Below are 18,474 nucleotides of genomic sequence, written 5' to 3'. Positions count from 1 at the left end.
AAAAGCGAATTATAGAGTCAGTATTCATAAATGTTTAAAATGCAACCATATAAAAGTTGCTTATTCTTAGTAGTATGGAATTAAATTATTCACTGATATAGTTCACATCAATATGATATTGTGGTAAAAACCAATATTCTGTATATGAAAAATTATAAACCAAATGGATCATTTTACAATAGGTGATACTGATAAGCAATTTTGTATATCAAATTCCAATAATCTGTATAAGTTTTATGTTAAAACGATTTAGGTAGGAATATTTTTTGTTAATGTTTGCTTTTGTTTAACACTGCAGACAGAACTTCTTAAAAAAACGACAAAACTGTTTTTCAACAGTCAGTCGCATGAGCCCTATGATCACCAACAGTGTAATATTGTGTATTCACTTCCCCTTAAAGGTTCAAAACTTTAAATCAATGAGACAGTTTAACATGTCTAGATGTAGACATATATATGTAACCACATTACCATTCCATTTTAGACTTTACCGTTATCGTAATAAGATTGTCATTGCAGTTGAATAAGATGATTCAGAACAACAAACTAAGAGAGGAAAAGAAGCAAGCATAATTAAGAAAGTTCTTGAACAGCATGATTCTGACGCAACAAATACATGTATATTATAACATGCGTATTTGCTAAGAATATTCATTTGACTCGAAATAATAAAGTTGTCATCGAAAGTAAAAGTCATTTTGTAGGTTTTTTTTATTGTTTTGTATAACTCGGCCGACTCACTCCTGAATTGAATAATACACACTAGATATGGCAAGATCAAGCATTTTCTACAGCACTAATCATCTCGCTTGGTGTCTTCTTAAGGGTTTAACCCCCAAGGTTGACTGGGGAATAGAAATATGGTCACTTGGTCTTCTTCCTACCGGCAGTAAAACACTTGCCAAAGTCGGGCGTCCGTTTGGCTGTGCGGGATGTATCAAGTTCGCAGTCACGTCCGGTCAGATTGGGGACGTTAAATCCGATGCCTCGTGTTAAGAGAGTGCCACGCTCTTTACACGTTAAGAACCCTTGCAACGACTCTGTGAGAGGTCCGTAGGTGGCCTGTTGAAAGGCAAAATTTCTATCCCTATCCGATATACCCCCATTTTCCAGTGGCAGTCCAAAGGCATAGGTCCAGTAACCCTTTTGACCCCAAAATATAGCAGTTTTACAAAATTGTTAAAATGTAAACTTTTAGCTATTTATTGGAAAGTAGAATGCATCTGCTACATAAATATGGGCTGTTTTTGACAATACATTGCACATATAACGGGTATTAGCATCATTAAGTCATGCTAAATTACTGAAATCGTCACAATTTCAACATTTTAGTTAAATTTTAGACGGTTTCCGTCAATGCAAGTTGTATTTGATGATAATGCATAACATATATAAAGATTGAGGATGGACACGGATGCGGCCACTTTCATTTGTGACAAAAACCATCTGAAAAGTGACATTTTTTTGCATATTTGATAGATTTTTCATATTTAAGCTTGAATCGGAGCGTTTTTAATGACAAAATCTGTTAAAATCTTTCACATAAACTAATTGAATCAACTGAAATAGACACTAAAAAGTTATCAAAATCTTTCGTTAGATGAACCTGAAATTTGAGGCCAAAATCGGCCCTTACTGGACCTACTTCTTTTCCCGACTATCATCCCAAATGTCCTCTATTATGACAAGACTTACCTATTATATTTATTGTTAACTTGTTCTCGTCCTAAATATGCATGAAATATTTGCCACTGGACGTTAAGCAACCAACAATCAATCAATCTAAAGGGTTTATACGGATTTATATATACGTTTCGGTTGCCTTGGCACTTACCAAAATCCAAACACTTAGAATAAAGAGAGACTTTCATTTATCCGTTCATTTAATCAAAACTTGAATTTTTAATCTTTTATTATGTAGAGACTTAACAAAAGATCTAAATTTTCAAGGTGTAGCAAATAATTGATTTAAAGCTACAAATTCAGATGTTTAATTACCAATAGACAACCATCGTATATAAGAAAATTTGCTTCTAAACGAACAGATTTACTTCCAGCTTAAATCGAAGATTTTGGTTATAAATTTGAATTTCATAATTATATATTTGTACTTATGTTGAAAGCTTGATTTTGGTTGCTATACATCGGATTCTGGTTTGCTATGATGCATAAGATTTTGTCAAATAATGTTCATAACCTGTCATCAATTGCTAAAACAAACGACCATACATATTCCAAAAAAACGGAGGAGTAATTACGGTTTCTGAAGAATAAACATAACTTACACGTCATCCAAAAGATTTTAGGAATGGCCCAAGCAGAAATATATTCTACCAGTACTGGAAAAAAATTAAAAAAACTTTTAAAATCGCGAATCAATAATAAAATTCATTCTGGAACTGAGTCATTTCAAAATAGATTGAAAATCTATGTAAAACAATAGCCACGATTATAATATAAATCCTAGTTTTACAAATAAATTATGAATTTAAACGTTGTTAATGTCTGTCAGTGTCTTAATCTTTCTCGTTTGTTATATGAGTAGTGATAAATTTATTGTGATGTGCATTGCGTTTTGTTTCTGTAATGTCATTAATAAGTTTCTTATCACGTGTGTTTATTAAAAATGTATGAAATATTCGATTTCAGAAGTGAACTTAGATAAAAGTATACAATATATAAGTAGCATAGATATGTGCATCTTACTTTTTGATAAATAAAAATAATCGATCACTGTCTAACTTGTTAAATTTAGTATCACATCTTTGAATACATATATACTGTTTAGAATTTGCGCAATATCTCACTGTGCATGGAATTGAAAAATTGTTCTAACCTGTTCTGTTTTAAACAACTATACAAGTGGATGTTAGCAATTATAGGAAACCGTACGTCCTTCAACAATGGGGAAAATCCATTCCGTATGGTCAGCTTTAAAAGAGTCCGACATAAAAAATATATAAAACAATACGAAACTTTAAAACGGCCTACTTTATTAGAACACAATTCGGGCAAATGTATGAAACAGGTCACAGTTTGATTATCCAAAGTGCTATTTCAAGTTAGTTTTGATTTGAATTTAAAAGGATGGATTTGATGAATGTAAATTCGCCACAAGTCTCAGAAATTACTATTCTTATGTTGTACTGTTATACCACCGTCCCAGGTTAGGGGAGGGTTGGGATCCCACTAACATGTTTAACCCCGCCACATTAGTTATGTTTGTGCCTGTCCGAAGTCAGGAGCCTGTAATTCTTTGGTTGTCGTTTGTTTATGTGTTACATATTTGTTTTTCGTTCATTTTTTATATAAATAAGGCCGTTAGTTTTCTCGTTTGAATTGTTTTACACTGTCATATCGGGGCCTTTTATAGTTGACTATGCGGTATGGGCTTTGCTCATTGTTGAAGGCCGTACAGTGACCTATAGTTGTTAATGTCTGTGTCATTTTGGTCTCTTGTGGACAGTTGTCTCATTGACAATCATATATAAAGGCAACAGTAGTATACCGCTGTTCAAAACTCATAATCCATGGACAAAAAACAAAATCGGGGTAACAAACTAAAACCGAGGGAAACGCATTAAACATAAGAGGAGAACAACGACACAACACTAAAATGTAACACACAAAAACGGACCAAGCATCAGACAAAATCCCACTAGAACAACAAATATAACATCAAAACCAAATACATGAATTTGGGATAGACGTCAAGTACCGTGACACGTCTTATCGCAATGTCTTCTTTTTTATATGTACTCCTTTGCAGAGTTTATTTTGTACTCTATATCCCTTTTGAGTAATTCAACTAAAACTAAACCTTTATATGCGGAAAATGTTTGAATGAAAACAATTCATTTTATCGTTAGTTTAGTAAAAGACTAACGTGACAATACATTATACCATTTCTTCAGGCAGAAATATTGTTTGTTAATCGTTCTGTCTTTTTGTCATGTCGATTGTTGTCCTGTACATCGATTTAACATACATCATTAATTAATTAGTTTCCTCATATTTTGCCCGTTATTTTCTTTAACAAGCAAACCTATAGAATTCTAAAATAAATGTAATTGCATTTGACTTTTGAATCGGGTGTATTGATAAGTTATACTTTATGGTGATTAGTCTGAACAAAGGTTGTGCTTGTTGGCAGTTTTTTGTTTCCTGGCATTGAATGCTTCCATTAGAGGCATTGCGTCCTGCGTAGATCTGTTGAATGTCTCGTTTCCCTCGATAATGACGAAGTCGTGTAGCTTTTGTATTTAATCAGCTTACGAACGAAGTAGACAATGGCCGATATTGAATATGATGTTTAATTATAAATTGGTAGGCAACACAATAGTGCTGCTCATGTGATGCCATTCGAGATAACTTGATTTGTTCCGAAACAAAAATGATAAGCTACGAGCTTTCAAACAATTTTGCCTTAACCAGAACAAATAATGTCGGAAATTAAAAGGTAATTATTTCAGCACATACTTTAAGATATCACTAATGGTTTTCAACAAACAAATCAATGCATTTTTTCTAGTGTCATTGTGCCTAACACTTCAATATAATCAAAGTCACTCGAACGTATTTAACTGCTAAAAGCCAAGCGACTTCTGCAAATGATCCCAAAATTCCAAACTGTCACGCAGGCGCAATAATCAAAACTGTAATACCGTAGAATCATAATATTAACCAAAACGTTCACTTTTAAAACATTCGGATGATTGAATTACGACACAAACAGCGGATATTAATTCCGATCGATATTGGATAAATGCACATGGTACTTCGGATATTGAGAGTCATTTAAAGAGAATCATCATTCGATGTTTGACGGAACTATTTAGTGATTTCAGTCGTTTATATTTAAAAACAATATCGCATATGACTTTGTAGAAAAAAATCTTTAATATTACAGGTAAGTCAGTCATAAATGTTGTCATTGTATTTTTTTGAATTCAGAAAATGTTCTTCAGAACGCTATGAAAACTTCTAGTTTTCTGAATCATAGAATAGTTTCATGCTCTTTATTAAAATGTTGTGTCAGAAAATGCTGCAGTTATCGTTAATTAAAACACATGAGCATGACATATGGACAATTTTTCATGGAAAGAGTTTTTGTCAGTTTTACCTTGAATATGTTTAACACCGATGTCCAATATTTGACGGGTGAAAGGTATATACTTTACATAATTTACGTTTAGCAAGAAATGAAATATATTCCGTGAGTTAAAAAAGTAAATTATATATAGTTCACAGGTGATGATACATTTTCTAATTTTCTAATGTTAATTATCTTTGCACTTTTCAAATGTTTCATATGATGTGTATTCAATTCAAATTCAGATGTCTTTATTCTAAATCAAAGTGCCCATAATATATATCTTTAAAAATAGTTATTGTGTTCAGCATTGTCTTTAAAAGATGGCCATAAACATCCAAGCAAAGCATTGGAAATCTTTCAAGAACTGAAGCAGAACAAACCAACGTCCTTTATCACTTTTCTAGCTTTTAAACAAAAATATAGTTAGGAAAGATTTATCTTCTTTTTCTTTACTAAAAGAACATTTTAGCAGAATTGTGTTCTAAGGAAACGGAACAGAGATCGCCAGACCTTCCACCGGAAGGAAGAAATGTTTAATACATCCATAACAAGAAAATGACTACTTGTGGTTCTGTGCTGATTGGAGTTAATGGAAAATCGCGGACCGCTTTAACTATGTATACTTAATTCAATATCGGCAGGAATTATACGCTGCCTTGATGTTCAATATGCAGTTATCTAATTAAATGTACATCGGAAAAGGGAATTGGAATAGGTTGGTCGAACGTTTCATTAATGTGTACAATTTAACGGTTAAACATGACATTTTATCATTAAATAGATGTGTAGCTGACTTCAGAGAGATCCAGGCTGCCGTCTCGGAAAGGCCTTTGGTCGATTGCGAGTTGAAATGAAGTTTTAGTTGATAAAATTTGCATGGTTCCTCAGTATCATGATATGGATTTTTGATTGAGAAACACTGTGAAAAGCAATCTCACAATTTAATTGGAATTGAAAATTCGCAATGTCGATGGGGTAACCGAAAGGTTAAAGAAATTCAAACTTGCACACGACTCCTACGATTATAGAACCGTTCTTACATCATATTGATCATTAGACGTAAATTGTACCTGCATACACTAAAATTCGTTAATGTGCTAAAATAAGCGAAATTAAAACAAATGCTTTAAATCTTCTTATTTTATTTGTATTCATAAAATAAAGAACTACAATTCAGACTATAAGGGACTGACTATAAGAGTAACAACTCTGCCGAAATTTCAACTTTCTTGATTTTTTTAAACTGTAGCAAATGTGCTTAATTTCTTTTCACTGTAAAGTTGTTTAAAGTTATAAAAACTTATTTAATTCATTTTACAAAATTGCAAAATCAGTCGACACGGTTGCTCATACTGTAAAAAAAGTTATAATAAATATTAGTTAAAAATACAATTGAAATGGAAAGAGAAGTCTCTCCATATAAATTGTGTTAAAAGCATGCAATGCCTAAGGTGCAAGAATCAAAATGAACAATTGTGAAAAAATGCATCATGTCTCAGTCAGTTAAGCGGCGTGTCTGCCAAAACCGGTAATGCAGTTATTTGACCATTTTCAATGTATACAAAACAAGTACTTGGTCTGCAAAAACAGTTGAAATGTTTTGGATTTGTTTAAATTTTCTAATGGACAAATCAAAATCTAAACTGAAAACATTTCAGACCACGTTTAAATGTTGCCCTACAACTTCTATAGACACCTGCGTGTCTCTTATGTCAACTCGATTGCATTTCAGACACACAAGATACCTTTGAAATAAAATCATAAAACGATTTCCGTTAAATGAAATGATTTATAATGAAAAATGTTCGATTACTAACCAAGTGCGTAATCGAATGCAGATAAAACATTAAAACTACAAGGTCAGCCGAGGTTTTAAATGAAACAATATAATTTTATTTAAAGGAGTTTATATAAATGGTATCATAAAACACACAAATAAAACAGTACGTTTGTATGACTATTAAATCCTTTTTATAATTTTTATGATATGGTCAAATAAACAAAACGAATACTAAGTTTCATTTTAAACATGAAACATGCCAGTTTATATTTATTATATGGTCATGCATATTTAGCCTACTTTCACGTCGAGAGAAGGTTGCAATAATATTATGGTCTCCATCTTTTTATGGAAATATTTTTTCCTCGTTTCTCATTGATAACTAAATAAAGAATTGCGATACCTACATTTAGAAAATAAACTTTAATAAAACCATATGAACATGCATAAGTATTAAGAATTACATCTACACTAGAGAAAAAAACATATAGGAAGATTTCAAGTTTCATGTACCCCATAACAGACCAATTTACTGAAAACTGGTATTGCACAAGCTTGTGTTTTCACGATTGCATACAGTGTATGTTTATATCAATGTGTGCGCTTCATGAGTAGTGAGCTGCGTTGTGTTTTAATTTTCCTGCATGTCTTTTCATTTCGGTTTTCGATTTTTAAGGTTTTTTTTATCTATTTAATTTGGCACTTTTCTATAGATAATGTTGTAAGCTTTGGACATATTGTTCAATAGAAAACAAATAAACAAAACAAATACTAAGTTAAATTTTATGCATGATACATGCCAGTTTATATACGTGTATACATAAGATTGGATTGTACTGAGTTCTATAGGGTTGTTGTTTAAGGAAGCTGGCTTGTCATGTTTTAGATTTTTTTTTGTCAGATTTTCGGAATCCTCTGGTTTTCTCCATTTGAATGCCTTGAAAAAATTTGACCGGTGACCACCATTTTTCTTTTTGTCAATCTTTTACATGTATAATGATAAGCCATCTGTAAAAGTCTTATAAAATTTTAATTACTTTTTAACAGTTTTTGAGAACCTCAACTTGTCAACGATAAAGCTATGAAAAGTCAAGAGAGAATATTTTCCCGCCAAAATTCCAATGGCTAATATCTCGAAAACAAGCACGGTGACCTATATATTTTTTTTGCTCTTTGGATTCCTTTATTAATCCCCTATCTATATAAACTAGTGTTTTGAAAAGTTAATTACTTTGAATCTGAGAAGCGAACTCCCTTAATACCTGAAACTGTTCCGAAATTACAGCGGTCATGAGGAAAATCAAATGTAGAAAACCAACAACAAAAAAATGAACAAGATCGAAGTTTGACTTGAAGTTTTGATCGACCTCCTTTGTATCTTCAGAATTTTTCTGCTCATGTCTTTTCAAACTTTCAACAAATTCAAAACACTGTCAAAAAAGCTTGAAATGCCATTTAACCTTTTGGATATTTAGTATTGCCAAGTACATTTATGTCATACATGTAATTCAACAAAAAAATATGCATAATAAAGGAACTACGAATCCAACGGTTCCGCATTTAAAATGTAATTGATTTTTTTTTCTTTGACATATTGACTAATGGACTCTATTATATTTCATTGAACAGGAAATCGTTTACATTGGTTTTAATTTCCACTATTATGACACATAAAAATAGCAGGACTTCCTCATTTATACATCAAGCTTTATATTAATTTGAAGGACAAAACGTTTTGTGTCGAAGAAAAATCGCCTCTAGAAAAGCTTATTCTCAACGTATCTATTCAGATGCAAATAAAGCCTTTGAAAATATAAAATTTCCAGTTTATTGTAACAAGAAACCGAATGACAAATAGGATTTTTGATCAGTTTAGAAATTGACTACCATGCAGAAGAATTAGGCGAGTAAAACTCATCCAATAAAAATAAGGCTGTGAAATTAAATTCATCAAAAACGCATCCTTGGCTTGTAATTGAAATTAATGTAAAATCAGTTGAATCTTCTAGGCTATAATCCAATTATTGTAATGTTTACAAAATATGATGAATTGTATCAGTGGTGGATTTCAAGACAGCCATGGTATTGCAATAAAATATCTCGGACCAGAAGCATTACATAATGAAAATAACATGTAAACACTAATCTTGGCTAGCAAAGGATTACGGTACCATTCAGTCTGGAACTGGATCGAAACCCTTGGCTAGCGAAGATGACAAATATCTCAGTATTAAATTTCTGTACATGTCCTCGTATAGCCCTATAGTGTTGAAATCTTCCATGGTGCACGAAGAACACATTTCTTTTAGGATGACGAATAAATGTGGACGAGGTCAGTGTATCCGCTAATGACAAGAAGGTGTTTGGAATGAAGATAATAATTTTTATTTCGAACCACTTTCAATTTTCAAGTCTTCTTTATATGCATTTTTGTGTATTTTTGTCAAGAATAAGTAATAACTGCATGTTTGGTCTTTTGCCTAGCGAAATATATATTTCATGTCCTTTGTCAATGCAACCCTGCTGTGTTTCGGCAGGATAGAACACCTATCAGACTATAACAAGATACTTTTAAAAGTCGGGTTGTTGTCTCTTTGGCACATTCCCCATTTCCATTCTCAATTTTATTGTGTTTTCTATCTAAAAAATAAAGGAATATATAAAGGTAAAAAAAAAAATCATAAGTGTTAAAATACATAACAACATAATATATTTAAAAAGATAAATATCTAGCTTGTTCACAATATTTCATCTTATCTGCAGCATAAGGTTCTCCTAATCTCATGATAACACAAAAGGCACATTACCATTCAGAGATTTTTACCTTAATTACTATAAAGAAGACGACGGACACCACTGATGATAATGTCTAACCTTTTGGGAGCACCCATTGCTATCTCGGTTCTATATGGGAGGGACCATTATAAAATAATAAGGAGATGTGGAATGATTGTTAATGAAACAACTATCTAACAAAGTTCAAGTGAAGTGCAGTGCTTTAACATGTTTCTGTGTAATTATTTTTGACTGTGGTTTGTTATCTCGTCCTTTTGCCTTTGGCTATGATGTTGTCTATCCTTTTAGCTTTTTACTTCGATATTCCTTGGTATTGTCCCACCTTTTCATCTTTTGGTTCACAACGTCAAATGATATTTCCAAAATAAGTCATCTAAAGTGGTTGGTCACGTCTGATATTTTCGTTACAAATTGTTTGTCATTGACTTTCATGTTGTTACTCTATCAATGAAGAACGCAAACCTATTTTGATGGAACATACGTTAAGGCAAATCAGTACAGTGAGTGAGTGTCTCTACTTTAGATTCTTCTATACGATAACGTTGGAAACGGATAGAAATAGTACTGGTTTGAACAATGCCAAACAGTGGAAGAACATTTATAGATATCACTTAAAACGATTAGTCAAATCGATTTTATCGATGGGCATATCATTTCCTTGTGTCTTTTCGTAAGAATTCTTAACACTATATTTGAACATTAAATTTTGCAAGAGAAATGCTTCTTATCTTAATTTGGAAAATGAGAGTATGCATTGTTTTTAAATCTTTGGTTTTTTTTTCTTCCGTGGCAGATCTTTGATAGTCTCTGTATTTATTAATAAGGTTTTCAGACTCCGGTCTATTTTATAAATTTCAGAATCTGTCTCAGATATCGTTGAAGACCGTATAGGTTGTAAATATCTTTTTGTTCTGCCATTGAAATTTTATCGACGATAATAGATAAAAAAAAATAGTCTATGACTCCTGTGTGCATATTGGCTTTTAACTAGGTTTAATATTGAAAAAAATACTCAGGACTCCTTCATGCATCTTTGGTTGTAAATATCTTTTTGATTGTGCCATTGAAGTGTTGTCGCCGATATATGATAAAAAAAATTAAAAAAAAAACGTTTATGACTCCTGGGTTCATCTTGGCTTTTAACTTAGTCCAAGACTGATAAAAGAGGGACGAAAGATACCAAAGGGACAGTCAAACTCATAAATCTAAAACAAACTGACAACGCCATGGCTTAAAATGAAAAAGACAAACAAACAACAGTACACATGACACAACATAAAAAACTAAAGAATAAACAACACGAACCCCACCAAAAAACTAGGGGTGATATCATGTGCTCTGGAAGGGAAAACAGATCCTGCTCCACATGTGGCACCCGTCGTGTTCATTATGTGATAACAAATCCGGTAAATAGTCTAATTCGGTAGGTCACACTCATGAAAGGGAAGGGGATTGTAGTTACGACGTAAGGAACATATCCGATATCATCTGTGAAACGGCTATTCCATAACGATCAACCAACTCGTGATGGCGTCCGTAAAATTTACGAAGGGATGATATCAACTTCACCATTTGGAACTCTAGGTTTAATAGCTTCCTTGTGAGCAGCAACCCTCTATCAAGAAAATCATGATAAGAAATGCAAGCACGGGAATATCGTATCGATTGGGAGATATATACTCCGTATGCAGGTGCTGCTGGAATGTTGCTACTTAGAAATGGAAAGTTCACAATTGGAAAGCTGAAATCATCTCTTTTGTCGTAAAGTTTTGTTTTCAACATGACCTATGACTTCTGTGTCTGTGCGTCTTAGCTTTTAAAAAAGCCAAAGACTGGTAAAATGACATATGACTCCTGTGTGCATCTTGACTTTAAACTAAGTCTTAAACTGATAAAATTGCCATTGACTCCTGCGTGCATCTTGACTCTCCACTAAGTCGAAGACTGATACTGAAATGACCGTTGACTGAAGTGTGCATCTTAGCTTTGAACTGAACCCAAGACTGACAGAATTGCCAAAAACAGAAGCACAACGATAAAAAAAGACAGTAAATGTGCAATCAACGTCGTAAATGGATGTTCAAACAGAAAACAAAATCTCGAATTTCTCACTACAACAGACAGAGAAATTCAATTTATCACTGTAGCATTCTTCACTTGTAATTGATCTAATTGAAATTAATGCGAAATTAGTAGGATCTTCAAAGCTTTAATAGAATTACAGAAAATTTCTTCAAACCATTAACGTTAAGCGTAAGCAATTACAATTTATGATTATGAGTTAAGACCATAAAATTGATAATCTTTGAAACATGAAGAAAAGGGGGTGCTTAATTTCATGGAAACTCGATCAGATTGACATTGTAAACAATACTTATGGTGGGAGATTCCTGTTTTCGAGGTATTACATGATAATAAATTTTAGTTGACGTGAAATGTCTTCTTTAATAGATCTTACTAAGGAAAGTACAGTAATTCCATGGTGATCGGTGACTGCAGGTTCACTGCTCCGGTGATGATATTGCAGCCACTATTTACCTTTCCTTTAATCATTATAGTTGGTTATTACAGGGAACAAATGAGAGCAACAAAAGAAGCCGCTTTATTCTTGCCAAGAATACTAGGTACTAAAAATTGCTTGCGTAACAATTTCCAAAACCCCTTTTTTATTTAAACTCATTGTTACTTAACCATAGTAATTTATCATTGACAAAACTAATATTAATTTATAACTCTGGGATTATTGAATTCCAACAGAAAAAAGAACTGTATAGTGGTTGTTTTTACCACTCAGTTTTGAAATGGACCATATCCATGCACAGATCTCATTTTCTTCTGTAATACACATGAAGAGACGGAGAAAAATTACAATCTTTCTGTAGTTCATAGGTTCAACTGCACACGTTAGTTCTTTTAAAAACATAATTATAAGATTTGACGTAGGAAAACAAACGAAAACGATGTTGTTGAGTTTCGAAATTGACATGGTGTCACCGAGTTTCGTCGTTGTACTTTAAATTAAGAAAAAGGAAATTTACAACAAATTAGACATTTATTCGTGAAATGAATATACTCAAGAAACAAGATAAACATAAAGAAAATATCGGTTGATTTTGCATACTTTAAAAATTGCCAATTGTATTAAAACTTGAAGAACCCTACCATTTAGTTCCAACATAATAAATAACTTTTTTTTTATCTTTCCTTATTTTGATTTGCTTTACTAGATTTTTTTTATCAGTAAATGGGCAATCATTTCTAAGGAGCGGGTCAATAAAATTTTAATTAAACCTATAACTTAAATTTCTAACGTAATTTTTGCAGATAAAAAGCAGCTTAGATTTAAGCCTTTTCTACTATAGGAAATATATAACATCTTGTCATTTTTATCGGAGATAATGTTCCGTGTACCCTGATTGAAAAAGTTTTGTAAGTCTTTTCATATCAGGTCTTTGCATTTCTATGGCTTATCTTGTCTTTTTGTTCCTTAATTAAATCCGGTGGCTGACAAAAAGGCTAGCACTCTAGACACGACAAGGTAGCCTTTTATAGCTTTATAGCATCCACAATATGTTTTAATTTTGAATGAACACAATTTAACCGCCATTACGCACGCCATCACTATGTAATTAATTAATGGAGCGAGAGACCGACTCGTATTTTAAGATTTTCTTAGTAATGAGTTCATTATGGAGTTATACGGAAAGCGGTTTTCCTTAAGATAGTGTATTAGTAACGATTTACGTGACGTCTCATCCATAACAAAGTCAATCTCGAAGACATGTTTGGTATAATTGGACATTTTACATTTAAAGATTCTTGATTTTCCTTCCTTTAAAAGAACAATTAGCTCATCAGTTTTAACGAACGTGTTGATTAAAATTCTTTCAAACGTAAAACGTGCGAAATTTTATAGACCGATCGAAGAAACCTCCCTTAAAAAAATATCAGAAAATCAGAGAATTAACTGGTATTAACTAGTTTACAACAAACTGTAATTGAAAACTCATCGAAATGAATCGAGCAGCAACTCATCGAAATGAATCGAGCATCTTCTGCAAGATTCCGTTTAAAAACTGAAGAAAAATTGAATCCACCGTTGACAGTTTAAGAACTGACCCAACAAAATGTCTATACCAAAATAAAGATGTGTTGTGTGATAAACAATGAGACAATTATACAGCAAAGACCAAATGATATGGTTGTTAATAACTACAGATCACGGCACATACTTCAACAATGAGCAAAACCTATACCGTTGAATGAGTATAACTATATCTTAAAATGTTCGTGGGAATTGACATACCAACAACCAATAAATCATATAAATGTTACAATTGCTTTGTAGAGAAAATTCATATAGTTTGTCAAATTACAACAAATGCATTGAGTGTCTAAGTAAAGGTAAAATGTTTGGTTTGCTTTCTTGCTCGCTGTACAGTGAAGGTATTATTAGGTTAGGTATACTACACTCCTCTAAGAGAAGACTAGTCCGACATATAACCAATATATCTGTCTTTATGACTAGATTACTCCAAAAGAAGGGTAGTATAGTTTACCTTATAATGATTTCAAGGTTCAGCTAACAAGTAAGCCGAGCTAGCCAAAGAAATTACCTTACCTACACACTCCATGCATTTTGCTGTAATTCGATATATTTGCAAGTTTCAATTATAAGGAGATTTTGTAATGAACTCGGATTTCTCTTGAACTGAATTTTAATGTGCGTATTGTTATGCGTTTACTTTACTACATTGGTTAGAGGTATAGGGGGAGGGTTGAGATCTCACAAACATGTTTAACCCCGCCGCATTTTTGCGCCTGTCCCAAGTCAGGAGCCTCTGGCCTTTGTTAGTCTTGTATTATTTTAATTTTAGTTTCTTGTGTACAATTTGGAAATTAGTATGGCGTTCATTATCACTGGACTAGTATATATTTGTTTAGGGGCCCGCTGAAGGACGCCTCCGGGTGCGGGAATTTCTCGCTACATTGAAGACCTGTTGGTGACCCTCTGCTGTTGTTTTTTATTTTGTCGGGTTGTTGTCTCTTTGACACATTCCCCATTTCCATTCTCAATTTTATTTGCCTCCGGAAGCATTTCAATGAATTTTGTGTAGCTCTTGTAGCCGGTGTGTATTAAAGTGAATACATTTTACATATATGCTCATTGGTATGCATAAATATTCCGTAAACGATTTAAAAACTCGTCATTAGTTATTTTCTTTGCCATAAATGCAATTTGAATGTATAATTTTCTAACCCCATGATGCGCGTTTGCTTCATGTTTCCTATATTTATACGTGTAATTCCAGGATACTGAATGGCGTGATGAAAAGCACTTGAAATGTATCCTTCAATATTAGATAACTAGGTGCAGAGCAGGTTTAATCAGATCAAAAGATTGATTAAAATCTTCCATATGATGTCTTTAAATACCGCTTGTAAATAATTAAACATAGCCTTTGTTGAGTTCAGAATTCCCTGAAAGTTTGCTGATATTTGGCTGTGTAAACGCCTTGATTTTCAGGTGAAAACAAAGACGAACTTTTATCACAAAGGAAGTCTTTACTGAATGCGAATAGCTGAAAACGAAATTTCTAATTTAATCATAAATTTACTCGAATGGCCTCTTCTTACGAACTTCACGTAGAATAATATACATTTTCGTTTGATGCTGTCGTTAGTTCATAGTTCACTATCATAAATTTACTCGAATGGCCTCTTCTTACGAACTTCACGTAGAATAATATACATTTTCGTTTGATGCTGTCGTTAGTTCATAGTTCACTGGTTTGGACAGAGAGGGAGAGAGGGCTTTTTAGCTAACGTAAATGTATCAAACTGGTTGTTATTTATTGCTGGTTCATTTGAGAAAGAGGATTAGAGATTTTTTTCATACCTTAGATTGATTTGGCTATCATTTAAGGTCCTATTTGGTCTTACAGCTTGTTCTTATACATCTAAAATTGGAAATGATTCCTTAATAATAGTACAAATCAATGATTTTAATGAATTACAAAAAAATGATTTTAAAAAAGTACTATTATAGCAGTAATAAAAAAAAAACGTAAAATTAAAGACTACGTTAAAAAAACGAAGAGGTTTCAGTCATGCATTTTCAGGCTCCATTACAAATTTCACTCACCCATCCATCCGCAGGTATATACCAGGGCATAGAAATGTGTCTTAGCCTAAGAGAGCTTTATAATAACATAACAAGAGGCTGTGTGATGTTTCAATTCTCAACCACCCTCGTTCGTTGGCGTGATTAACAGGTTAAAATCGTTGCTTAAATTTTTCCCTATCCAACATGGTATCATTTTCATATGGTTGTTAAAATTTTCCGTCCTCAACTCCAGGGCGACCCACTTTGAAGAGCCTATTTTTTATAAGATATATTAAACGTATTTTCGTCCTCAATATGCATGAAATATTTCCGACTGAACGTTAAGAAAAAAATTATCTAATATAGGCTTATCAATCAATAATTTTATAAAATATGTTTGGTAGATACTTCAAAACTTCGATCTAAATTACTTTTAATGATAATGCACCGAAGCTGATGTTCTATAACATGAATAATAAAACAAATGGTCTGATCCTTTTTACAGATAATCCTTATCTGCTTCCATCTTCGTCACAAAAAAAAACTAATGTTGTGCACATGCAGGTACAGATTAATAATTAATTATTCTTTCACTCAGATTCAATATAGCATATCTATGTACGCAGACGTTTAAAATATTCTACCTATAGTTTTTGTTAAAAATCGATGGTGGGGAACGAATAAGATTTTTTTTTAATAGAAATTGAACAAATTCCTATCGATTTTTATTGAATTTTAGGGTATTTAGAAGAAGTGTTCTATGACATAACCACATGCCACGGTGACAGGTCCTATCGCCTCTGTAATTCTGTCAATACCCTTTTCTCTAAAACATTTGAAACTTATGATTTCCTGTAGCTAATAAAACATTGATAAAAATAATTACATCTTTTTTTAATGAATAATTGCTTCAGTGCTTGAGGCAAATGAAATTGATTTAGTTTTTAGAAATAATGCAATAACGGGAAATGAATTACTTTTAACACGTATGACATTAGAATATCTTCTTTTTGATCTTGAGTGAACTCGAATTTATTAGAGACACCACTGTGCAGATACTTATCATTGTAATTACTTAATAGACCATTAAACAATCACTTTGATTTCTGTTTTCACTAGCTACATATTCGAAACTCTCGAAAATTTTGGAAATAATTAGATCACACAAAGAAAATAAGTTGATAGTGGAGGCTAGGATTGTTTAAAAATAATAAATTTTAAATTCCACAAACAAGACAAACAAGACATTCTAATTCGAACAGCTTCCAAATTCATCCTGCAAAACACAATACAGAAAAGAATCCTATTTTCCAAGAACTATTACCGACTGGAACAAACTACTGGATAACATTGTAAATTGCACTTCAGTAGACTCTTTCAAATCTTCAATTACAAAGCATCAGTATTAACTCAAAACATCTTACTTAATTATACAAAACATGTTATTTTTTAAACTTTTTCGTATTTTTTAAAAATTGTACATTTTTCAATCCATGTCTTGTTGTAAGTTTCCTCCTGTGACATAATCTTCAATTTGTTGAAGGCGGTCACTAAATGGAAGAATACAATAGAATAAAAAACAATTCGCGAATACAATACATATCACAGTGCCTAGCTTTCATGGATAATGTAGCACTACTTTAGTAAAACTGAAAATGTATCATGATTAAACGGTATTATATGACCGCACCATAGTTTCCTGTGTACCACTGATAAGTTTTGTGTCATCAACATATAAAATAAAAATTATCTACACTGACATTGTTTTTATAAATTGTTCTATCCCTTCTTTTTTGACAACAATCATGAGGATCCAGGAAGAATACTCTTAATCTGAGAGATTATGTTTTTGAAACAATTCTGTTGTTTTTGGTAATTGAGGTGAAAATTGTAAAACGGACATATTTCCCTATTCAGTTATAGGACAAACGCCAGATTTTGAGTTTCTTCAGCAAAATAGCCAGAACATTATCCAATTAACAGATTATTGATAAATCATTTATTCAAACACTTGTTTATTTGTCGTCACAGCAGGAAAGCTTCTGATTACCACAATATTTTAGATGACTGACCAGAAATTACCACATGTGTACTATGTACTGTCAAATACTGTTCCAAATAAATAGATTGTTATCAGAATCAGCTAGTGGCAAATATTATGACTTTTGAATTTTATCTATAAAAGACCCCCCTTTTTATGATACAAATTTTGGCAATGCAAACATTTGAAAATAGAGTATTTGTATTCAGTATTTTATTTTTTATATTTAAGCATAAAACTAAATCTACAATATAAATATGAATAAGAAATTACTGATTTTGCAAAATATTTTTTTGTAAACTGGAATGAAACTTGAGAAGTTATCGAAATTAAATGTTCTTTTACCACAGGCACACTTTGAAAATGTTTTCTCTTTTAAGCTTAGAAACGGTGTCAAAAATCCAACACAAGTTTTGACATTTTTAATAGTTCCAGTTTTAAAATTCGCTATTTGTCAAGCCTGCAAGTAAAGTGGCCAAATCTAGAAATAACAATCCTTCTATGGGGAACGGATTTATATACGTTTTTCTTGTTTCCAAATCCCTACATTTCTATTGTATTATTGCAACATGCATGTGCACTTTTGAAAAATAAAATACTGTTTTTGAACTAAACTATAATCCTTCTCTAGTGTCACAACATTTAGATTTATTCTT

At 32.3% G+C, this 18,474-nt stretch overlaps 1 protein-coding gene across 1 annotated transcript in view; it reads left to right on the top strand.

Moving 5' to 3' along the window:
- Positions 1 to 4,786: 4,786 nt before the first annotated feature.
- Positions 4,787 to 18,474, top strand: part of LOC139523940 (uncharacterized) — a 36,308-nt gene continuing 22,620 nt past the window's right edge. The window contains exon 1 of the mRNA XM_071318373.1: positions 4,787 to 4,909. The gene's annotated coding sequence lies outside the window, so the exon portion shown is untranslated. The remainder of the gene's footprint in view (positions 4,910 to 18,474) is intronic.

The sequence above is a fragment of the Mytilus edulis genome, chromosome 5, assembly GCF_963676685.1.
Source record: "Mytilus edulis chromosome 5, xbMytEdul2.2, whole genome shotgun sequence".
Classification (NCBI taxonomy): Eukaryota; Metazoa; Mollusca; class Bivalvia; order Mytilida; family Mytilidae; genus Mytilus; species Mytilus edulis.
The sequence above is the reverse complement of the archived record's forward strand: the minus strand, read 5'-3'. Positions and strand labels throughout refer to the sequence as shown.